The sequence below is a fragment of the Delphinapterus leucas genome, chromosome 3 (genome assembly GCF_059928025.1).
Source record: "Delphinapterus leucas isolate spDelLeu-1000000601 "Yukka" chromosome 3, BTC_Dleu_Yukka2, whole genome shotgun sequence".
Taxonomy (NCBI): Eukaryota; Metazoa; Chordata; class Mammalia; order Artiodactyla; family Monodontidae; genus Delphinapterus; species Delphinapterus leucas.
Window position 1 is genome coordinate 74399643 of NC_143131.1, and position 26067 is coordinate 74425709.

The 26067-nt window shown below is 39.8% G+C and overlaps 1 protein-coding gene across 1 annotated transcript in view; it reads left to right on the top strand.

Moving 5' to 3' along the window:
• The first annotated feature begins 5021 nt into the window (after positions 1-5021).
• LOC149749589 (adhesion G protein-coupled receptor V1-like) overlaps positions 5022-26067 on the top strand; it is a 56639-nt gene continuing 35593 nt past the window's right edge. The window contains exon 1 of the mRNA XM_089909111.1: positions 5022-5383. The gene's annotated coding sequence lies outside the window, so the exon portion shown is untranslated. The remainder of the gene's footprint in view (positions 5384-26067) is intronic.

The window sequence follows — 26067 nt, forward strand, 5'->3', positions numbered from 1 at the left end:
TTCATGACCTTTTTTTTTTTTACATTCCATATATATGTGTTAGCATACGGTATTTGTTTTTCTCTTTCTGACTTACTTCACTCTGTATGACAGACTCTAGGTCCATCCACCTCACTACAAATAACAAAATTTCGTTTCTTTTTATGGCTGAGTAATATTCCATTGTATATATGTGCCACATCTTCTTTATCCATTCATCTGCCAATGGACACTTAGGTTGCTTCCAAGTCCTGGCTATTGTAAATAGAGCTGCAGTGAACATTGTGGTACATGACTCTTTTTGAATTGTGGTTTTCTCAGGGTATATGCCCAGTAGTGGGATTGCTAGGTTGTATGGTAGTTTTATTTTTAGTTTTTTAAGGAACCTCCATACTGTTAAAGGAGCCATTTCAGATTAAAGAAGACTACAGAAATGTCAACTGGATTCTTCTGCTACAAAGGAAATTACTGGAATAATTGACTGATCTTGAGTGGGATCTGAGGATAGTCGTAACATATCAGTGTTAATTTTCTCATTTGATGGTTGTATTGTGTTAATGTAGGAGAATGTCTTTGTAGAAAATATACATTGCAATGTTCAGAGGGTGATGGGGGATCAGGTTGGCAACTTTCAAATGGTTCAGGGAAAAACAAAACTTTCTTGTCATACTGTACTTGGAAGCCTTCTATAAGTTTGAGATTGTTTCAAAATAAAAAATTTTAATTTGCTAAAATTGTAAATAACTGTTTAGATTTCCACAATGTATGTAGATTTTAGGCATTAATTGATGATGTTGAGTATATATGGACCTTGAGGTCTGTCATGAGAGTTGTCAGTGATGTGTGGTCCTTCCTGATGTCTTTCAGTAGCTTGAAAATGTGTTTATGTGCAGCTGCTAAGATCTGATTCAGTTTCCAAATATTCTATAGCTTGCCATTTAAATATTAATAACCCTTCTTTAAGATTGTTATACTAAATCCCAAATATCAAAAATAAGTAGAAAGGGTAATGAAGTCCTTTGGCCCTGAAGAAATCTGTTCTGGAAACTATTAAAACAAATTGCACAATAAAATGATGGGTAGAATAAGCTTAGTGTTGTCAGTAGTGAATCCTTCACTTCATCTTTGCTCTTAACCATAGCTGTGACGTTTGGTGTCCACTCAGAAAAAGAGATAAATATGTATTTTTCCATTACATACAAACAAGTTATATCACTTAAGTTTTAAAATGTCAGACTGGACTACAGTAATTTTGAGAGCACACTGCTGCCTACCATTTTCTGGTAGAGAGCTCTTTTAAGGAGATTTATATACCCGGTCTTCCCTGGGATTGAAATGTGATTGCATCTCCCCAGTTGTTGGTGGCACTTCCTGAACAGTCCAGCAGGTGGTAGTCTAGGAGAGGAACAGTTCTCATCCTTCTTTAGTCCCCTGCCTACCAGCAAAACAGAAGGAAGGTGGACTGAGCAACGTTACCGTTGCCTTCTCTTCTCTGTTGTAAGACTGGTATTTCCAAGGTTGTTCTTTCAAAATGAGTGCTTAGACATAGAGAGTATCTCCAGAAAGTAGCTAAAAATAATTTTGTGTATATGTATGATTATGCAGTATTCTGAAGTTCAAAAATTTCTTTTCTTTTCTTTTTATTTTATGGTGTCTAGAAATTCCACTGGTTTTATATCTCTTTGCCCTGATTTCAATGACATGGCTTTGGGGAGGCCTGCACATGGCTTACAGACACTTCTGGATGCTGGTCCTCTTTGTCATTTTCAACAGTCTGCAGGTAAGCCTTACAGTTTGGTTACAGCACACATAAACACGAGGCAGGGAGTTTCAACGTAAAGAAATCAAGTGTCCACATGTAGGTGAATTCGTATGCCCAAAAACATCATGCAGAGTTTTAGAATAAAATGACAAAGATTATGTTAAAATTTTTTAACACCTGAAATATGGCTGGACCCTCTAACTGCTGGTTATACAAATAGGGAAGACATAAAATATTTACCCTCCTTCATTTTGACAACACCTAAGTAACTACAAAAACATGTTTCTTTTTCAATAGGATTGATGTTTATAAACTTCACAGATGGCAGCCATCTAGGGCATATGCACATATTTGGAGTGGGTCTGTGTCTAGAAATTAGATCAACTGAGAGTAAAATAACAGTGATGGTCAAGCAATTCCCTCTTGAGTCTGGTGCTTGGTGTTTTGGTTCACTGAAAACTGATTGACATCCTCCAAGTCTGGCAATGCCTAGCTTAAATTAGCTTTGTGAGAATGTTTGGATAGCGTAACCAGGAATTATATAACTGTAACAAAAGTTAAAGCTGACTTTTTTAGTGCCCTCGTTAAATGGAAAAAAAGTTGTACCCTGAAATTAGCAAACTGAACAAATGAACACATTTTTTCTTATTTTTCAAAGTGAAAAGATGTGTCCTAGACTAAAACAATTTTTTGAATTTGCCAAGGATATCTGTAAACAGCCCTTGTTTGGACCACCATCTTACAAGAAACCTCTGTAGGAAAAATATTAGGATTATAGCATAAAACTGAAACATGACTCAAAACATATTTAGGTTTGCTTTTTAGGAGACAGATTCATTAGTGAGATCATATCTAACAGCATGGTACCTAATCAAAACATAATATCGATTTAGAGAGGGAAAAATACAAAGTGGCTTAAACATTTGGAATCAAGTTGATACAATGACATATAGACACCTCCCAATAGAGTTATAATTGAGTACCAGCTACTAGCACAGTGTGCCAGTGCTACCATTACTAGGGTGAAGATGACAGCACTGCTTCTCTAGGATCTGATGATTCAGGGAGTAAGCAAACAATTAGCTGTAAGGGTATACTCTGGCAGGTGCCATGTAAACAAAGTGTTATGAGAGCAGAGTAGAGGACTTGTTTACTCCTGCCTGTGCTAGTGTTTGAGCTGAACACCAAAGGTGAGCCACTCAGGTCAGAGGCCCTGTCTTGGTCAGCTTTGAATACCTAGGCCTAGCAGAACTAACACCAAAGTCCACATTGACAGCCTATAGATGTGTTTTATTTGGTGGACACACAGTGGTACACAGAACAGGGTTTTAGATTTTTTTAATATACAGAGTGAAGTAAGTCAGAAAGAGAAAAACAAATACTGTATGCTAACGCATATATATGGAATTTAAAAAAGCGGTACGGATGAACCCAGTGGCAGGGCAGGAATAAAGACGCAGACGTGTAGAGAACAGACGTGAGAGCACCGGGGATGGGGGGAAGGGGAAGCTGAGATGAAGTGAGAGAGTAGCACTGACATATATACACTACCAAATGTGAAATAGATAGCCAGTGGGAAGCAGCTGCACAGCACAGGGAGATCAGCTCGGTGCTTTGTGACCACCTAGAGGGGTGGGAGGGATGCTCAAGGGAGAGGAGATATGGGGACATATATATATGTATAGCTGATTCGCTTTGTTATACAGCAGAAACTAACACACCATTGTAAAGCATTTATATTCCAATAAAGATGTGAAAAATAAATAAAATTTGCTCAATTTTTAAATTGCGAAATTTCACATGAAAACCTGAATGTCTGGCTTTCCTCTAATGGCAGTATTTGCATGGCAGCAATTTTCAAGTCTTGAGTAGATGCTGCCCTCTTTAGATGGGGCACGTTACCTCATTATACTCGATATATTCAATTTGTTCATTTTACCTGCCCCTGAGTTTGTGTCATATTTAATGTTTATTAAATAAGTGATGAGTAGATAGTTAGAGATGGGTATTTCAGGCAGAGAATACAGTGTTAGCCTAGGCTGCAAAAAAGAAACGTGATTAATCTTGCCTACATTTACCAAAGGTTTGGGGGAGGAAGAAAGGTTTTGCAGTTAGTGGTGGGAGAGGAGACAGAAGGCTAGGTTGGCTTAATCACCATGTTACCATGCTCAGAATAGGATGTTAAACTTCAGCCTTTAGGTAAAGGGAAGCCATAAAAGTTGGGTGTTTTGTTTGTTTTATTCTGATTAGTTTTTTAAATTTTGTTAGGGTTTTTTTTTTTTAATTTTTAAATTTTGAATGGGAATGACATGCTTATACCTGCTTTTTAGAAGGATAACTGGAAATGTTTAGGATGGTATTGAAAAGAAGAGCAGCTCCAGGCAGGAAGGCTGTTATCATATTCCAGCCTATAATGTTTGGGAGTGCACCTGGGGATAGAGATAGGTGACAGGTTTGAGAATATTCTAGAGATAAATATTGACGAAATTTGGTTAGCCAATTAAATGTAGGAATGTAGGGGGCAAGAGAGCAACGTCACCTAGAGATGCTGGCTACGATGAATGGCTGGGCACTGACTCCTTTGGTCAACATGGAGATTACAACAAGAGAGGGTCCTAGGGAACATGCAGCAAAGTTGGTGAGTTGGTGAGATTTGGGAGACATTGGTAAAGCTAACCAATGTTTTAGCAGGAAGGCTAGTGAAAGAGATTGTTAGTGAAATAGAATCAAGATATAGTAGTTTGGAGTTTCTGGTAGAAAAGAAGGCTTCAAAAGAAAACACCTAACTCTGTCAAGTGTAGCAGAGAAGTTAAATAGAATGAGAACAGAAGGGCATTGTGGTCTAGTGCACTGGTCCCCGCACTGTAGTGTCATCAGAATCTCGTGAAGGGCTTGCTAAAACGCAGATTGTAGGTCCCACACCCAGAGCTTCTGATACAGTAGATCAGGGTGGGACCTGAGAATTTGCATTTCTAACAGGTTCCAGGAGATGCTGATACAGCTGCTCTAGAGACCACAGCTTGAGAACCATTGGTTAAAGTGTGTGTGATCGTAACTCCACCAGCCTACTATCTGGTTGACTTCAGCTGAGTCACAGATGTTTACCCAGTTCTACTTTCTTCATCTGTGAAACGGGAATAAATACCATTTAGGATTACAGTGTGATTTAATTAAATGGCATAATGAACATAAAGCAATTGTACAGTAACTCACACTTAAAGAGCAGGGTTTTTTTGTTTGTTTTATTCAAGAAGTTTAATGGAGAAAGCAGTAATAGCTTAGGAAGGAAGATTGGTTGGTTCAAAGGAAACTTGGGGGTTTGGTTTTCTTTCCTTGTGAAAAGAACCAACAGAGAAGAAAAAACTGACAACTGGAGGAAAGGCTCATTGCCTTGGCAAGATCATGGACAGGGCAGGAAAACGGAAGAAACAGACGGCCTGTCTGTGGGAGGAGTTAGACATGTTTCTTTCACTGAGGCTCAGGAAAGAAGGAAGGATAGGAGTACACGAAAAACTCTTCTGGAGCTGAAAGTCTGGAAAGTTGGGGTTTGTATGTAATGCTCTCTCTTATCTCTGAAAGGCAAAAAGCAAGGACATTTGTTGAGAGGAATGGATTAAAAGCTTGTGGTAAAAATAGTAAAAGGTAAGGAGCAGTTTCTAAGCAGAAAGTAAATAATAAATTACGGTGGGTTGGAAGATGGTAAAGAAATGACTGCTTAGAGAGAAATTGGTGGGATTCGGGTTGGACACCTGAAATCTGTAATTGTAATTCAGCAGTAATTAAATAAATTAAGCCTTACGATTGAAATGGTATCCATTGTAACCTATCAAACCACACACAAGAGAAAGGTTTATTGAGCTCTTATGGAGGTTAGAGGTTTGGTAATAAAGGAGGATTGTTGAGGATTAAACTATGTTTCACAGGAAGATAAAAAAGGAATTGTTACGGTCTCTTTCTTTGAGGAACTGAAAACAAGCTAAGTATAAGTAAAAACTAAAAATATTTCAAACTCATGTTTAATGAGCTTAATTCCATCTATGTGGCACCATTGAAGCAATGACTTTTTGTATCACTGTTGCCTGGTATCTGGTGCACTGGCACATTCCTAGCACCAGTGCTCAGTGAGTCAGTCCTAAAAGGAATGCCTGTTAAGAAACACTTGGAAAATATGGTTTCTCTAGGGTTTATTAAAGTTCATTTAATTTATAAACTACTTCACGTCTTCAACTTGGGCATTTCCATGATTCATGCTTTTTTTAAATTAATTAATTTATTTATTTAGGCTGCTCTGGGTCTTAGTTGCGGCATGCGGGATCTTTAGTTGCAGCATGCGGGATCTTTTAGTTGCGGCATGAGGACTCTTAGTTGTGGCATGTGGACTCTTAGTTGCGGCACGCAAACTCTTAGTTGCCGCATGCATGCAGGATCTAGTTTCCCAACCAGGGATCGAACCCAGGCCCCCTGCATTGGGAACACGGAGTCTTACTCACTGGACCACCAGGGGAGTCCCTGACTTTTGTATTTTCTTATTGGCTTTTGTCAACACCTGTGACCGGAAAAGTGTACTATATATCTTACGCTTGGCTTTTATATTTTGCTCAGAGGTGATTACTGCCTCACTTTTTAATCCAGATTATTATTGTACCATAGGTGCTCTGAAACTGACAGATGAAAGTTATATTTTTATAATATTCTGATATTTGATATTTATTATTGGGTACAATTTAAAAAAGAAAATCTTGATCATTTGAAATATTATCAGAAATTTCTTGATCACTTTCTGAAGATTCAGGGTTGAGCTACCAAACTTTTAATATGTTTGAGCATTTTAAGAAAATGTATATGAAATACTTTCTAAAGCATGATGGATGCAAATGCAAAAGTGATGTAAAAAAAGTTATCATTCTAAATATGTCTACTGTTATTTTTATTGCTTCTTCCTTGAACTCTAAGACATTTTTTCCTCAAGAACTGAACTTTAATTCAAATTTTTATTGATTTAGGCATGTTATTTACATCTTCTTGATTGTTTAAAAAAATTTAAACTGTTGAGTATCGAGAGTAAGCAGAACATAGAGAATAAAGGGGGAAATGTCCTCTGAGTTTATTTCCTGGGTTGTTGTTTTTTTTTAATTCTAGGAGTTGCTTGCTAGCATGTCAGCATGTTTATGGTATCTGCTGTTTTTCCACTTCCCCATGATGCACTTGATGTGTGGATGTGAGGTGAACAAATCCTGATTTCCATTACGCTTTCTTTTGTATCAAAAGAGGGACTCTAAAATTTCCAAAAAGAAAAAAGTAGTTCTGTACATACTTGCTTAGCAATCCCAAATCCCAAAGGCCTCGGGGCTCTATCTTGTTTTTTGCTAAATGGGCTTTCTGAGTGCGCTGAGCACGGTAGCCACCACCAGTCTTAATTCCGACCGGCTTTCCAGCCCCAGCAGGGAAAATCCTGTGAAGGACTTAAATTACCCTCACTTTGAATCACTCATTATCCAGAAACCAGTCACAGGGTGGCAGGTACTCTGGCCAGGCCTGGGTCATGAGCAGACGCTAACAGTGGAAAGATGAGTTGATCTCACAAAAACCACATGGAATGGAATTCCCACCAGAAGAAAAGAATCTCTTACCAATAGAATGGTAACAATGCTAGGCAGACCAAAGTAACAGGTGTCCATTATATATATTTTCTTTTTTTTTTTTTTCATTATATATATTTTCTAAATTTTCTTGTTCTTTGATATGTTTGGACAAGGCCAAGGGCAGCTATTGTCAAACTACTAGGAAACTTAATCAATGTGACATAGGTTTATTATGAATATCCTTGGGATCCATCATATAACCAAATGTCTCTGTATTGTCCACAGAAAAGTCATAAGGGACTACATTATTTTTCTTAATTTTCTCATCCATTAACTCAATAACTTCTATTTTTTTTAAAAAAAAAGTTGAGTTTGTCATTTCTAAGTAGATTTATGCTAAAATTTACAGATGACAACTTTCTTAAAATGTTTAGTCCAAGGTATATCCACATTTGTGTAACAATTAAAGAAAATAATCACTAAGTTTGATACTCAGCTGATAGTCACTAGTAGAACCCTATCAGTCATCATAATATTGAAATAGGTACTGTCTAAACCCCCTGCAAGTGTCCCAGACTTCTAGCTATTTAAGCTAGAAGCACCACAGACCTCTAGCAGCTAAAAGGCTAATGCTTGGCTAGACAGGGAGCGCCAGGACCCTGCTCCAGCACTAGACCTGCAGTCTGACGGGTCAGTGCCTATGCCACACTCTAAACGTTTTGTGCATCGCTCCTAGCTTAACTATGTTCTAAAATACATTTCTATTTTTAACCTAACCACTCAGCTTCAGACTTACATACAGCATTTATTTCAGGTTTCTCTAGGGCTCTCACATTGACTACGTCAAAATTTCACTGACTGACAATCTTCTTACATGTAGGGAATCCCAGGTAAGATAATGAGGGTAGCCGGCAGTAAAGAGGCATGAGCTTCTTGGAGATGCTGAAAAATAAGTTCTGGAGAAGATTCATATACAGAGAAGAACCTTTCCAAAAGCTGAAATGCATTCTTCTTGGAATGCATAAGTTGGCAAGGGAGCGGAACTTTACATAGTACGGGGATATGACATTTCTCAGTATGTGAGTTTTGAGACCACATTCTTCAGAATCTTATTTGACCGTCTCCCTGTAACTGACTTGTACTTGTTCGTTTATGTGAGCATCTGGTTTCGAGATGTTCCCTGGCAGTTTTTGAATCATTCCCTATTTCAGAGAAGGGAGTTACAACATGGAATTTGTAGCTAAAAATATATAGCCTGTATTCAAATTTAAGGTCAGCTAGTTAAAATCATTTTCATTCCTAGCCCCGCATCTTTAACAGCTAAATTGCTAGGGAAATAAGTGACTTAAAGGTGGGAACAGTTTCTCCTACATTTTAAAAAATTATTGGTTTTTTAGTGGCCACTAGAGTGCCTTGAACACATAAAGCATTTTTCTTCTACTAAAAAATAGTGTTTCTGGGCTTCCCTGGTGGCGCAGTGGTTGAGCGTCCGCCTGCCAATGCAGGGGACACGGGTTCGTGCCCCGGTCCGGGAAGATCCCACATGCCGCGGAGCGGCTGGGCCCATGAGCCATGGCCGCTGAGCCTGCGCGTCCAGAGCCTGTGCTCCGCAACGGGAGAGGCCACAGCAGTGAGAGGCCCGCGTACCGCAAAAAAAAAAAAAAAAAAAAAAAAAAAAATAGTGTTTCTTTTCTTTATCCTCCTTCTTTCTTTCTCTCCCTTCTTCCTTCCTTCCCTCTCTTTCTACCTTCTTTCCTCTCTTCCTTCCTTGCTTTCCATGTATCTCTTGTTGTTCTATGTTGAATTTCAGCTTTAAAACGAAATCCATCTTTCATGAAGAGATTTTCCCAATAAAAATAGTCCTTGAGGTATCGTGAGAAATGGAATATGTTTCCTTGCTCACGGAAAGGTACAGGGTTCATTGCAAATGGAATAGAAAAGAAAATAATCCTCCATTAATTTTCTTCTGTGAGAATCCCTGTTTCGCATCCAGAGGACTTCAGTGCAGGTGTCTACATAGATACAGTACCTATTTAGTCTTGGCTGCTTCCTTTTGAGGATAAACAGCTCTTGGGAAATACACGTTGTTAAATAATCAGTTACAGAGGACTAATTGTTTCAAGGCACTCCCTTTGCCATTGCTTTCCAAGGGCCAGCAGTAATAAGAAACGTCACTTTGTTTCCATTGGAGACTAGCACATGAACTATTCATGAAGAGTGGAAAACCAGTGTTCCCAGAAAACCCTGGAATAAACATGTAGAAGCCAGAGGAGGTTGGGATTCTATCATTGATTTGTCCCAGAACCATGTCAAGCTCAGTGGAAAAAAATTACTACACTTGTTTTGTAGAGTGAAATTCAGAAACTAATGAATGCCTCGTGTGCTCTTCAGAACGTCCCAGAACATTTCTGTAACTTTACAAATAAATATACAGAAGCTAGCTCTTCAGAACGTCCCAGAACATTTCTGTAACTTTACAAATAAATATACAGAAGCTAAGACAAGTAGATGTATTTAAATTGTCTTGATTAGGTCGTGCAACTCTTTTCAGTGTTCAGTAGCATCTGGGCTGATGAAATATCTTTGAGTTTTCATGTAATAAACTTCTTACTCCATTTGACATTGAATGATAGCATTACCTTCTCATTAACCTGTTGATTGGCCAAGCAGGGCTCTTAAGACAGACTGCAGGGTTTTTACTTTTGTTTGTGCTGGGTTCTCTAAATACAAATGTCAGGATCTGATCTGCCAGTGAATGTCTTCTACAAATACAGGTTTAGAAAAGATGGGATTGAATAGACTACGTTTTGACACCTGGCTGCATCCTTGCAAAACAGGTACCCCATTTCTCCTGCCCTAATCTTATGTTAGTTTCTTACTCAGTGGTTTTTCCATTTCAAAGTTTTTTCCTGCGCCCTCTATGACTGCATTTTTTGCGTTTTAACCGTGTAACACGGCTTCTTGGGCTTTGTGAGCCTTTACTTTACCTGTGAAAGGATTTAGCACACTCTGATTCTGAGTTATCAAACCTACAAGAATGAGAGTAAGCGAGACACATACCTCCCCTTGTTAAAACAGTTTTGGGAGAAGAAAGCAGTTAACGTTTGAGCCAGTTTTTACTCAGTCATTCAGATTCTTTGCCTTGGTGTTAATTTATAATTTTTCCAGGGTCTAAAATTTTGTTTTTATCTCATGTATTACTCAGACATTGGGGTGGGGATAATACATTTTTTTTGTAAATACATTTATATGCATATTTTCTGATAACATTCTTTAATATTGAGCTGTTTAGTTATAGTAGAAGAAGCATACAATTAAGTGTCATGCAACCTCTATTCTACCAAATGACTTGACATCTCTGAGCTTTAGTTACCTACTTTCCAGAGAGAGATGCTAATTCTTGCTCTCAGTTTTGTCCTAAGTATTATATAAAAATATATGTATAAAATATAATTGGTAAACTACATAATGTTTTACAAATACAAAGTTCTATAAATGAATAAATGGACAAAAGAAATGTTTGTCAGAAGCTACATGAAGGCAAATGAGAGGCCAAAGAGAGGAAGTTTGTAAGCTCAGTCTTTTTTTTTTTGCGGTACGCGGGCCTCTCACTGTTGTGGCCTCTCCAGTTGCGGAGCACAGGCTCCAGACGCGCAGGCTCAGCGGCCATGGCTCACGGGCCTAGCTGCTCCGCGGCATGTGGGATCCTCCCGGACCAGGTTACGAACCCGTGTCCCCTGCATCAGCAGGCAGACTCCCAACCACTGCGCCACCAGGGAAGCCCCTCAGTCTTTTTTTTTTATTGAAGCATAGTTGATTTACAGTATTGTGTTAATTTCTGCTGTATAGCAAAGTGATTCAGTTATACATATATACATTCTTTTTTAAAAAATATTCTTTTCCATTGTGGTTTATCATAGGATATTGAATATAGCTCCCTGTGCTACACCATAGGACCTTGTTGTTTATCCATTCAATATATACTAGTTTGCATCCGCTAACCCCAAACTCCCACTCCATCCCTCCCTCAGTCCCCCTCCCCCTTGACAGCCACAAGCTTGTTCTCCATGTCTGTCGGAGCTCAGTCTTTAAATCCTCTCTTCAGCCACTGGTTCTCCCCCTGAATGGTGTCATCCCCCCTTAGGTATTCCCCTCATGCAGTCCCTTGCGATTACACTCACAGTGCTTGGCTTACAACATAGATTGTTGTCATCACTCATCTGCTTTTAAATGTGTAGCACATGCCTTCGGTTTCAGGTAAGTAACTTATGGGGGCAAAATAGGTTTATTGTGAGACTGCAGGGATTGGTGGGGACTGTAGAAGAACCAGACAGTAGAGCCTCCTCCCCAAAGCATGCAGATGAGAAAAGCAAACATTGTGTGGGCCAAACAAAAGCTTTGACAGGTAAATTCTCATAGGTGGCAGTCAGTGTGCAACTCCCGTATAAAAAGTTCAAATTTCTTTCTCTGAAGAGGATTTAATTTTCTTTTGGAAGCCAAAAGAGAATACGGGCTGATCACCTCTTTGGCCCAGCAGAAACTGGGTTTCAGGCATTGCGATGGTTACTCTAGTTATGTTTTGCCCGCTCTCTTGGGGCAAACTAAAAGTTTGTTCAGGGGACCCAGGTGACTCAGCTGAAAGCCTGTCCTGTTTCCTGGAACTCCTCTTCCTCGCAGTCTCTGGACTCCGTTGTTTTATTCCCTGGTACTGTGAACCGACTGAATTCTCTGCTTAGCTTTTGAGCCTCTGAGCAGCTGCTTTCTGCTTAGTTTCTTAGCCTTTCAACCCCATGCAGCTTGAGAAGTGGCAAATGCCTTTACCATTCCCTTCCTCTTTGGAGCCTTTGCCCCTCAAGTCCTGGTTGCTTTAGTAGATTTGAACTCTATTTTTTGTCTCCCCAACCTAGTCAGATTGCTGCAAGTCCCAGCTACAACTTTCTGTTCAGCCTCTGGGCATCTCACTTTGAATTGGAAAACTCCCTGAAGAAAAAAAAAAAAAAGCAGTGAATATAGGGCTCCCCACTCAATGGGTTTTGCTTCTCTCTAGGATCTTGGTCCCTCAGATACTAGCTATTTGGATGCCTTCCCTCTGCTGTCTTGTTACTGTATTTGTTGTTTTGTTATTGTCTATGTGTATCTGAAAGTGTATTCTCCAGCTTGTAGAATTGTAATCAATTAGAGTTAATCTGATATAAACTCTATCAGAGCCAGAAACCAAAGTCTCAAATTTATTTCAACAAGTATCTAATAAATGTTTAATATAAACAGAATGCACATTAATAAATGAAGATATTTAGAGTCACTGCAATTCATCAGATATCCAGTGGATACCTCTTAAAACATATGCACTGGGCTGGTGGTGCTCCTGGGAACACTGATGAGGAAGCCTATACATGCAACTTCTTAAGGTCAACTGATGAGGTGTACTTTATGTCTTCTATATCACCAAAACATATATATAGTATATATATATATATATATATATATAGTATTTTGAAAAATAGAAACTGAGTAAGGTCCTAGAATTTATAATCCATCAGTTGAAGACTGAGATTCAAAAAGGATTTTCTGGCTATAGAATAACCTCTGGCTATAGAATAACCTCATACCTATTTCACAAAACTAAAATACACCAATAAGACAAACAGACAATCAATGCAGAGGAGCAGCTAAAGGTGCATATTTTGAAAGGTTACTGCTCTAGGAAACAGGTCGGCCTTCTCAGAATATGGATTTTTTTAAATGCCAACTAAACTCCTACTGAAAAAAGTTTTAATGGCATGAATTCAAATATAAACTGAAATTTAAAAAAAAATCATTTTAGCTAGATGGATCCAGGAAGTTCTATCTTCATCCTTCAGAATAAATCAATTCCATGTTACTGTTTCCCTCTGCAAATATTTAAATAACATTCTCGTTAGCTTGAGAAATACCATGAAATAGTGAGGTAAACGTATTTTGGAATACAGATACTGTCCTACAGATTTTCAGCTTTGTGGTCTTAGGCAAATTATTTAATTTCTCCAAAATGGGAATACTACGATTTACTTTGTAAGGCATCTGTGGACATCAAGCAAAAAATATTTTTAGATTTCTAGCATATAATAGGTGTATAGTAACATTAACTGCCTTTCTTCTTTCCCTCATGTGACACCATAATTGCACATGCATTTAAGATTATTTCCACACAAATGAAACCTCTGAGCTTCAGATCTTCAGAGCGTACCACTGAAATCAGTTAGCAGTGTTTCTCTAATTGCTGATTATTCGGTCTTTTCAGAACCCTGCTGATGTCACAGGCCACATTCACTAAACTATCATCTCAATGATCTTATTTAGCTACAAGACCCCAGTGTATAGATACTATATAAATGTGATGTAAATATGACATCTGTTAGTTATAGGGTGTCCTTTGTTCCAAAATGTTAGTTATGAGGATGAGTGTAACTATAAACACTTCAGATTCTCTGTCAGCCTTGGAAACTCTCACTATAAAGTGATAATATGGTAGATTACATGTATTTTACCTTATTTTTGAGCCAATATCATAACACTGGAAATTTTATATTCATCCATTCAAAAACATTAATCTAGAATGTGTTTGTATATGTATATGTTAGACCAACGTCTCCATGCCTCTCTGCTCAATATATATTTATAATAAAAATCACAACAATAGTAACTAATATTTTTTAAGTGCTTATTATGTGGAATTGTATTTATTTCATTTAATCCTTACAACAACCCTGCAAGGTAGAGACTATTATATTTGCCATTTTAAATACAGAGAAACAGGGTTTCCCTGGTGGTGCAGTGGTTGAGAGTCCGCCTGCCAATGCAGGGGACACGGGTTCGTGCCCAGGTCTGGGAAGATCCCACATGCCGCAGAGCGGCTGGGCCCGTGAGCCATGGCCGCTGAGCCTGCGCGTCCGGAGCCTGTGCTCCGCAATGGGAGAGGCCACAACAGTGAGAGGCCAGCGTACCGCAAAAAAAAAAAAAAAATACAGAGAAACAGAGTCTTAGAGAAGTTAAGTAATTTAGGCTCGGTCACACACCCAGTTACTTATGAGCTGTCATTCTATAAACTATGATCAGTTCCCCCACTAGGCTCTGCAATGCTGCAAGACTGTAGAACCTCTTATTATTTCCTTATTCCACAGTACCTTAGCAGAAGGCTGTGCTTATAATAGCTTTCAACAAATGCTTGTTGAATTAAAAATTTTGCTAAATTAAAATGCATAAAGAGACAAGATGAATTAAAATGAATCAATAAGCATAGTTAACATATGAATTATTGTTTTGTTATCTTTCACTTATAAAAATTAATGCATTTCAACAAATGTTTGTCTATTTTAACATTGATGTTCACTATAAAGTCACATTCTCCCAAAGAACAGTGTCTTTTTGGCTTAGTTGAAGATCTTCATTGAGGGATCTGTGGGGCAGCAGTATCGTACACAGCAGATTCCAGATTAGACAGAAGTTCCACAGTGAATATGCTGCCCACAAGTTATCTGCCATCCTTCATTTCCCTAGTTCTGTAATTTAGGCAGTCTTAATAGAAGTGACCTTGAGCATCAAGTTAAGTTAGCAAGTCAGGTTCCTGTGGCTTGCTTAGGACACTTGTAAACACTGAGAAAGCTGAAACAGACATTAAAAAAAAGAAAAAAAAAAAAAAACATGAGCCCTACCTTCAGAGGCAGGAAAAGCTCTAAAAACACATGTGATGTTGGTGGTATGTCTATGGCTTCCTTACAGGTCCCTTGCTTTCTCTTCCCATCTCTCATTGTCTCTGCCACTCTCAAAGCCCAAGCTTTTAACTGCTGCTGCAGCTGAACTGCCTTCCATCTGGACCAATTGCCTAGTCTGTCTTTTTAAATATCATATAGACCTTACTGGGTAGGAAAAAACTTACATATGGGACACAATTAGAGACTAAGACAGGGCTAGAAGAAATCAAGTGTTGGATTACATGGCCCAGGCTCCAAGCATCTAGGAGGATGATCGTTAAAGGAGATCCAAAAACCATATGCCTTGAGCTAAACAGGCCAGATGGAGTGGGTTTCCCAAACCTCTGGTAAGACTCTTATCCATGAACTCCACTGTTTCCTGAAATCCCTAACACATTACTTTTCAATGAATATCAACTAAGTTTAAACATGGCAGCAAAAGCACAGTAGTTAACATTCTTCTAGGAAAACATGATAAGTCTCTGGCTTTATTTTTCTCCACTTACTTGATATTTACAGTGAAGAAAAAGACATAGTAAACTTAGCACTGACTAGGGCTAGACAAGCCATCTGAAATGATGGAATTGCAAAAAAAGGAATGGAAACTTTGGATTCACTGGCTGTATTCAATCCAAGGTGCAATTGTCCCAGATGTGGTTGGGTCTCTTAAAATGAAGTCAGGGAATTGATGCTTGAGAAGCCATTGTCTCCCTTTTGCTTCTCTGCTTTCTCTCCTCTTTGAGCGTTTAGGCAGTCTCTTGTCTGCTGATGTGGTCGCAGCACTTTGCACTGAAGATTTCTTGTTTCATCACTGAGTGCCCACCTCCATCCCCAGCACTAGCAAGAGTTGGAGAATCTTAAGTGAAAGAGTGCAGGAAAAAAGATTACTAGAACTGTATAACCTGATTACTAGAGCTGTATTAGTGACCTGATCACTTGCTAAAAGGAAGTTTTTCAAAGGATTTTTTTCTTTTTTCAATGAAGAGTGATAGGCAAATTAAAATTGAATAAATTTGTCCATGATTTTTTTTTTTTATCAGAAAACCCTCGAATACTTTTCCCCTTTAAAGTCTAACAGTTCATGGGGTAACCAGAGCTATTACAATGAGTTGGACAGGGTATAGTCTTACTAAATGAATTTTGCAATAGTTGTAAATGTTACCGAATTACAGATGATATGCTTTTAAGTTATCCACTTTTCGTGAAGAATCGCTATAAAAATAAAGGGGAGGGCTTCCCTGGTGGCACAGTGGTTGAGGGTCCGCCTGCCGATGCAGGGGACACGGGTTCGTGTCCCGGTCTGGGAGGATCCCACATGCCGCAGAGCGGCTGGGCCCATGAACCATGGTCGCTGAGCCTGCGCGTCCGGAGCCTATGCTCCAGAGCGGGAGAGGCCACAGCGGTGAGAGGCCCACGTACCGCAAAAAAATGAATAAATAAATAAAGGGGAGACTGTACAGGGATACCTCCCTTTTCACTTCTCATCCCAAGTGTGAAAACTTAGTTAGGTGTTTCTGAGTCTGGAGGAATCTGCTTCTTTTTAATTTTCTTATAATAATACTGTATTAGTAATAGATTTATTCATAATAATTTTCCTATTAATAATGCATTTATATTTCTCTGGGTCTTTTACAAATGTACATGCTTGAAACAAATTTATGAAAAGTAGTCATCCCCATGGACGCTTTTCAACATCACATTCCTATGAGATACTTTTGAGAAATTTAACTTTCTGCGATAGCCTTTTGCTTTTCTTTTATTCAGATAATCTCATTCATCATATTTTAAAGGTTTGCTTTCTTCCAAAGAAACCAATTAAGTAGCCATTATAGAAAAAAAATCTGCAAAAGTTTTTCACATCTACTTGAATTTTGTCCATTTGCAAATTTGGTTACTTCTAGACTAGTCTCAATATTTTAAGGAAACATCCAAGAAAATATTTTTTATTTCTAAATACATACTGGCCTTAGGTAAAGTGTTTGGATGTCTCTCATCAGTGCCAGTGTGACTTTATGTGTGTACAGTCTTCAGCAAAATGAAATAATATACTACAGGTAAACAGAGAGTGACAAGTTCTTGTTGACTACACTAGTTGAATACAGGTTCTATACGAGAACCTCTGCTCTGTTCTTCACTCATGAGCTCCACTTCAAAATTAAATTACATGAAAAACATTAACCTAGAATAATATAGATGTGTACTGCCAGTGCAAGAGCTATCTTGAAGAATGGGTGCCTTCAAATCATTGCTGCAAATTTTGTGGACTTGCTGTGTTTATCACCCCAATTTTTGTACGTTTTATTATGATGTGCTTGTAAAATTCTTATTTCGTCCTCTTCGTCCATGCTTCAGCATGTTACTTACGTATAAATGATAAAATCCACAGTGTTTTGTAACTGGTAGGTTTCTCTTAGTACACTATAATTTAGTACTTGCGTCTTTGGACAGAGTCCACAGTGTTTTTCTATGCCCCTAAACCATATAAATCAAACATTTTATTTGGAAAAGTAGAGTCAGAGAAACAGAAAGGTCATCTCTACCAAAACAAAACCACATTTCGCTAGTCCTTGATACTTAATTTCATCATGTGCTCTTCTCTCTCAAGCATGGAATGCACATTTTTAATGCAAAAGTGAATTGAAACCATATATAAAATCTGTTTGAGATCTGGCTTTGTTTGAATCACCAAATGGGTTCATTAATTGGTGTGAATTAACAAAATCCTATGCACCCCTGACCCTGACGCTCACTACTCTGTTCCTTTCTGCTGCCTCCCTTTACTGACCTGAGGGAAGGAGACTTGTTCTGTCGTGCTATAGTTATATCTGTGCTCCCCCTCTACCTGCCACTGTGAATTTTCTGAGAATCCTGTCTGGTTGCCACTATTACCCCACACACCTGTAGGATTCATTCCAGCTTGTTCTTTCTTTTACACATTACTCGTCTTCTGCAGACCTCTCCCTCTCATTGTATACAACCATAATTCTGAGAGATTCTGCACTTTTCTCTATTGGTATCCATACTGTTTATAATTCCCTTCTTCTACTTAAAACAGTCACCTGCCCCTGCCTAACCTTCTTTGTTTTCTGCTCCTCTGGATTATTATCTCCTATCACATATATTGCATTTTTTGCTCCTTTCACTATGACAACTTGGGTAATTCTTGGGCACCAAAAGTAGTTTTATCATTCTATCAGATTCTCACTGACTTAGTAATCTTTATTTATTTATTTATTTATTTATTTATTTATTTATTTATTTATTTATTTATTTTAGGCTGCGTTGGATCTTCATTGCTGTGCGCGGGCTTTCTCTAGTTACGGTGAACAGGGCCTACTCTTCGTTGCGGTGTGCGGGCTTCTCATTGTGGTGGCTTCTCTTGTTGCAGAGCACAGGCTCTAGGCACGCGGGATTCAGTAGTTGTGGCACGTGGGCTCAGTAGTTGTGGCTCACGGGCTCTAGAGCACAGGCTCAGCAGTTGTGGCACACGGGCTTAGTTGCTCTGTGGCATGTGGGATATTCCCAGACCAGGGCTCGAACCTGTGCCCCCTTCATTGGCAGGTGGATTCTTAACCACTGTGCCACCAGGGAAGTCCCTGATTTAGTAATCTTGCATCATCTACTTTACCTTATGGATGAAGAAGGCAAGGCTGGAAGGTTGACTTGCTAAGTCACTAAGTTTTCTTTCTAAAATTTCTACTTTTCTTCTTTATTTTCATTTGGGGCCAAAATAGTCCTTGAAGAACACCATCATAAAAAGAAATCAATTACAAATGTATTATTATATCGCCCAAGTACAAAAAGACATGTATAGACTTGCATATACAATAGGTTGTACTTATGGGTTGTAATGACCCATGAAGAAAGCTTTGAACTAAGAATTAGGAAGCACAGATATGTCACTAGCTAATTGTGTGACACTGACCAAGTCATGAGGCCGGAATTTCTTCATCTATGAAACAAATAGAATCAAATACTATCTTGCCTAGCTCTGGAATTTAATGATTCTTTTCCAAAACTTTATAAAAATGACTGATGCTCTGTGTGAGGAATCAGAAAAGTTTTAGAGACATTGCTTTTGCCATTCGTTCTTTTTATAACTTTTGCAAGTACACGTTTTCTGCTATTCTTTTGTTTCAGTTGGAAAACCGAGGCCTCAGCAAGTAAGATGAGCTCTAGGGTAACTGAACAATGAGGGGTTGGTCTGGAACTGAACCCGGGTTTCCAGCAAACAACCACTGGTCCCAGATGACATCCCAGTGTTCTTCTGTGCTGTCACTGCCCTTTCTTCACTCATAGGTGCTTTCCACGCTTCTCTTTGCTCAATCTCAGATATCTCCTAAGTCTCCCAGAACCCTGAAGAGCAATCACAAGATTAACAGAAGAGTACCTTTTGTATTTGAAACCCCAGTTTTGTTTCATACTAAAACCCCTTGCCCAAACAGTGCATTTAAAATAGTTTAATGGGGCTTCCCTGGTGGCGCAGTGGTTAAGAATCCGCCTGCCAATGCAGGGGACATGGGTTCGAGCCCTGATCTTGGACGATCCCACATGCCTCGGAGCAACTAAGCCTTTATGACACAACTACTGAGCCTGCGCTCTAGAGCCCACAAGCCACAACTACTGAAGCCTACGTGTCTAGAGCCCATGCTCCACAAGAAGAGAAGCCACCACAATGAGAAGCCCACACACCGCAACGAAGAGTAGCCCCCGCTCACCGCAACTAGAGAAAGCCCACGCATAGCAACGAAGACCCAACGCGGCCAAAACTTAAATAAGTAACTTTATTTTAAAAAATAAATAAAATAAAATAGTTTAATGACTAACAAATAGCAGCTCAAGAGACACAAATATTCATAGTTAAATGCTAAATTGATGATACTGACAAGAATGCTCTATCACTTACTAGGTGTCACTGGGAAATGTACTTCACTTCTCTAAGCCTCAGTTTCTCTCTGTCTGAAAAATGGGGATGATAATAGTACCTACCTGAAGATTGAATAATATGAAAAACATAATATATGTGAACCATGGTCAAGTTTGTGGAGTTGAAAGACTGCTCAGAAATATTAGTTACTCTTACTGTGATGGTTGTGATCTAGTCTTATTCGTAATTATTCTTAGCAACGAAAATAATAATTAGAGAAGTTCGCTGAAAGGTCTAGAAAAGGCAGAGATGACTTCATGAAAGATGTGGTCCTAGAACTGGGCTGCAAAGGATTCCAAATTTGGATGAGTTTGGAGGAGAAGAGTCTCTTCAGGGTCTTCAGATAGAAGAAATGAATCAGTCAAAGGCAAAAGATGGGAAAGAACATGGTCATCTTCATCTAACTGGAATGACGCTTATGTAGGAGAATAAAAAGAAATAGCATTGAGGGCTTCCCTGGTAGCTCAGTGGTTGAGAGTCCGCCTGCCGATGCAGGGGACACGGGATCGTGCCCCGGTCCGGGAAGATCCCACATGCTGCAGAGCGGATAAGCCCATGAGCCATGGCCGCTAAGCCTGCGCGTCCAGAGCCTGTGCTCCGCAAGGCCTCAACAGTGAGAGGCCTGCGTACCGCAAAAAAAAAAAAAAAAACATTGAAAAGGCCCTGGAGTGGGAGTGGGGAGGTGGCATGAGCAAAGTCTTTTCGCCACATTGTTATCTATTAGAACAGTTTCAAGAACTTTTTTAAAAGCTTCTTTAAAAAATCATTCTTTTGTAAATACCTTAACCACTGTAAATATTTAATTCAGTTCTTTTGCATTCCATCTATAAAGGCAAGTTCAAAGACAGCCACCAGGGTGTTTATTTTGCTGGAACACAGAACCATAACCACGGATGCCCTTGCTCCTCCCACTGTCACTGCCTCAGCATGAGCTCCAAGCAGCATGAAAGAAATTTATTATAAATAAATAAAATGTAAATGCATAAAATAAAATTGTGATCCAGAGTGTAATCTTGAGATCAGGGGCCATGATTTATAAATCTTCCATGCATCTCACAATCCCAGCCCTTCCGATAGTGCTGAGAACCTGCTGAATTGAATCCAGAAAGCACTTACAGTTTTGGACACTGCACCAAGGGGCACTGCTGTGAAAGAACCTCATCCCAACCTTAAGGCACGGAGGATGGCACCTGAACTTCGCACTGTTTGTATCCATCTAAAACCACTGGCCGTTCTCTTTTTTCTCTTCTTATCTCAATCTCTATTCCATCAGCTGGACTTTGTTATCATTTTTCTTTCCCTTTCAACATCTGTTTTTGATTGCATCTGTTCTCCTTGTTTTTTAATCTGTCTTGTTCATTCTCACACATTCGGGGTTCCGTCAGTAATCCTTAAGATAATTATGTGTGTTATCGTCTGAGATAGCAAGGCTTCTGCACACAAGGACCCATCTCTGCCCTGAAAACACAAAGCCAAGAAATCCACCTAATAGTGTTCTGCAAGGCATTGTTTGTTTGTTTGTTTTAGGAGACATGCTGAATTTCCCAGTTCAGGAAGGGTGAAAAGACAGAATAAAACATCCAGATTTGCGCGATTTCAGAAAGCCAGTGCACATTCCTAGTAGCAGTTAATAATGGCCGGTGCTGTGAGGAATCATAGGCAGGTAACTGGATTCCCCAAGCCAGCCCAGAGTTGATTGCTTGTGTTTTCAGAGCTGTGTGAAAGAAAGAACTGTAGCTGCCTCACTGCTGTGCAGTCAACGGGCGTCTTACAGCTGCAGGCCCTGAAGCACTTTGAAAATCACCCCAATTGTCTTTTGCCTCTGTGTTACCAACTTATCACCTAGCCCTGCAGCAGGTTTCACGCTGTGTTTCACCAGAAGCTAGCCTCTGCTGTTTTCTAAGGAGAGAACTGGCAGCTGTCCTGAATACAGAGTCTAAACGTAATCTCCGTAGTTTCAGGTTGAAGCAAAGAAACTATTTGAGTGCCCTTATCTTGACTTCGGACATCAGGCCTTATGTTTATCAACTTTGCATTCCAATTTGGGGCCCGCATTAAGAAATAAAATAAAATCACACACACACACACACACACACACACACACACACACATTTCCCCTTTAGCCCTTAGCACTCTCTCCCTTAGCATGACGTTACATCTTTTTATCGACAAATAGTTGGCTCAGTTATATGAGTTATCTGTCTTCCTCACTAATAAGTCTTTTCCTGCCAAAGCAATTCGATTCACAGACACAAGGCCATCAGAGAGGGGTGGCATTTGGGCCTTTCTTGAACTTCTGACCCTTTGGCAAAGGAAGATGTTCTTACTAGTAAGTGCCCGCATGCAGCTTCAGGGCAGCTCCTAGGCAGGTAGAAAGGGGAAGGAAGAGGTTAGAGAAAGTACCAGGCAAATTGCCAAATATCTGCTGACAACAGCCTAGTGCTTCCACCAGGTCCTGTCTTAGGAACTTCGGCTGCTTTCACGAGCAGCTGCACACACTCCCACGCTCCAAGGCCTGAGAGCAGACAGGCCGGGACTGCGGTCAAGAGGCAGCGCGCATTGTCTAAAGGGGCAGCAGCTACTTGGCTCCAGCTAAGCGTTTACTAGACAGGAAGCAGAGCCCGTGTCAGCCCAATCGTATGATTTTTCTAGAGAAGCCAGAAACCAGATTTTGATGTGCAAGCTCCTAACTTGTTAATGTTGGCAACTAACGTAAAGGCAACCTTGAAATAGTGTACAGGCCAATCGCAGCGTGTTAGCAGGCGATGCTCAGCTGCCAGGGTGTGGCCTCTGGCTTTACCTAGGAGGCACTCATGGAAGGGCTTCTTCCCTCGTGGTCCATGTGGATCAGGGACAAGAAACTCTTTGCCGGCTTCGCTGTCATGTACACATTTTTTTTTATACCAGACATTTTTTAAAAAATCAGAGTTGTTTTAAGAATTCTTGGACCCCTTTTCTGAACATAGTCTGGAACGAACCCCAACTCCCAGGGTGGCCACAGGATGGTCCATCCCCTCAAGTGACCTCCAGTCCATGGCTGATCCGAGAGGGGAAGGGGAAGAGGCTGGCCCTTCTGGATGACTACGAGACACGTGGTTCAACCTTGCTCAGATCTACAGCCCGAGAGCGGGCGCAAATCCAGTTATCCTTGATAGATGGGGAAAAGCACACGCCTGGCAAGTCAGGCCAGGACCTCCTCAGCTGTGCTTGGCAACCTGCAGTTATGTCCGAGCATACGGGAATGAGATGCTGCGGGAGACGGAGGAGATAAAGGAGCGATGGAATGGAGAGTGTCAGGGAATGGTACTCATTCCTATTCCTCAACTGGAGCTAAAAACAGGCCATGAAAATCAAAAGTAGAGGAGCTCAGTAACCATGCTCTGTGCTGCTTCCTTACGTGTTCCTTGAATGTGCCCCTCCATCCACCAGGCTATTGGAAATTTTCACCAAAAATAGAGGCAGTGCCAGTGGTCCAGTGGCTGGGATGAAGACAAAAGACGATTTTTGTTCCAAGTGGAGGACTGGGGCATGTGAGCAGATGAGATGTGGGACAAGGCAAAAGAAATGTCAGCCCCTGGGCTCATGAGTGTATTTCTTCTTTACGCTTCTTTATGGTGTGTGAGAGTTGGGCCAGAAGTCTAATTAAGTGAGTCAGGACCTGCAGTTTTGGCTTTATCCAGCCGCACTTCAAAAATGCAGCTCAGCATTTGAGACAGTGTCATCTGTGTCTTGTATTTGTTCCTTTGTTTCTTTTTAATTGATTTTTTTTTCCCCAGAGAGGCGAGGCTGACATCAGTCAAGTATGCGAAGCAAGCTTATCTAATTAAAATTTTGTTTATTTACTTGTGATTTTAAGAAGAATATGAAGCATGTTTGTGAGACGTTTGTGTCTGGAAAGAGTTGAGCAACTCTAAAGCTGTAGCATGTGGCTATTGGCTAAAAATTGCTAAATTATGTTTCTTTATTTTCCACAAAATGTCAGATGTTGTTCTTGTGCTTCTATAAAGGTCAGTATGACTTAAAGAGAGGGGAAAAAATGAAACTTGGACCATTCACTTGTTGTTGAACTTCAGAAGTGTTTTATTTACCAGTAAAATTAATTCTAAAAATGTTTTCCTGGCTCTGAAACAAGAGGAACTAGATTGCAATAAAGTTAATGACTTTGTATTACTTTCCTCTTCTTTCTGGGCCTTTCACTGAAAAAGCAAGGAGAAAACTAGTTTGACAGGAAAAGTTGTTTATGATTACTCTGTGTGTACATATATGTGGAATATATATTGTCATGTGATGTGGGTGGGTTTTGTCATAATTTTTCCCTTATGCTTTTCTACCCTTTGTTGTTCTTGAACAGAATATAGTTGTGGAAATAAAGTCTTTTACTGAATACATTGCATAGGCAGTTACCAAATGCTAACCAGGGACTTGCTTCTCAAGCAGAGAGGTCATCTCCTGTTTATAATTGATGATGAACAACCGAGCACACACACACACACACACACACACACACACACACACGGGGCTAGAAAAAGAGAAAATACTATCTGTTCTAGGTTATTTCCAAATAACCATTTTTATTTATTAGCAATGTTTGATCTGGTCATGGTGCACTGCCACCTCATAACCTCTTTTGGGGGGAAAATAAAAGTGAAGATAATAAAATAGCATTATTTAACAGTGAAAAGCCATAAATTTCTATTGAATTGCCTCTTCTGATCCTGTAACAATGGCTGAAAGTAGTCTGGCAAAATACAGGTCAGGAAACTATCATTGCTATCAGTGACAGAACACATACTAGTAACATTTTCAAGGTAGAGTATGCAAAAGTTTATCTTTAGTAGCTCCCCACTCAGCTTCCCATGTCGTTTTCCTTCTCCTGCCCCGTCTACCCCCTACCCCCTAATTGTGCTTTTTTGTTCAGTGTGGTTCAGTGTTACTTAACCCCCGATGACAGTTTCAAGGTGCCAGTCTCAGGTGTGCCTCTTGCCAGAATATTGGCATCTTAGAAAGGGACCCCCCCCCAGACCTCCTCCCATTTCTCCTATTCCCAGAGAGAAACTGAACCTCCTAAAACCCATGTACCTCAGTTGTCCACCTTCCAGCGTGTGCAGATAGCAGGCACAAGCTCTCCACCACACTTCCTGGGTTCAAATCCCAGCTCACCATTTGCTAGTCCTGTGATTTAAGATGAGTTACTTAACATCCCTGTGCCTTGGTCTCCTCATCTGTAGAGTGAGCATGATAAATGGTACTGATCTCACAGTGCTGCTGTGAGGATTACATGAGGCAATATATGTAAAGCATTTCAGAGTGGTAGTACCTAGTAAGCATTCAATAAATGTTCATCTTTTTTGTTTTTACTGTTATTCTCAATGTTACCTCCTGTTTTACAAATCTCATTTGCTAATTGACTTGTAATAATTGCTTCTCTGTTCCTGGACTGTGAATTTTTTGCACTAGAAGATGGTTAATTTTAATTAATTGATTGACTAATTAATTAATTTACTCTGTTTCAAGAACTGTTATATGTACTTAGGATAAATCAATTAACAAAACAGACAAAAATGCCTGCCCTTGAAAAACTTGCACTTGGGGGTGGGGAGTTGGGGCGGGGGCTGGATAGATAATACAAATAAACTTAATAAGGAAATTAGGTAGCGTGTTAGAAGGTGATAAATGCCAAGTTCAGGAGAGTGAGGGTCAGGCAAGTGGGCTGCAGTTTTAAATTAGTGGTCGGGGACGCTCATTGAGAAGGCAAGTGATGACCACATCCAAAAGGAAACAAGGGAAGATCTCAGAGTCCAGTTTCAGTTGCTTTTACTTCCTTGTCTATTTATTTTTAAAATTTTTTCCTGACTAGAAGTTTTTGTTTGTATTATTTCTAATTTATTTATTCATTTATTTATTTATTTTAGGGCTGAGTTGGGTCTTCGTTGCTGTGCGCGGGCTTTTTCTAGTTGTAGCGAGTGGGAGCTACTCTTCGTCGCGGTGCGCAGGCTTCTCATCGCGGTGGCTTCTCTTGTTGCGGAGCACGGGCTCTAGGCATGCGGGCTTCAGTAGTTGTGGCTCGCGGGTTTTAGAGCGCAGGCT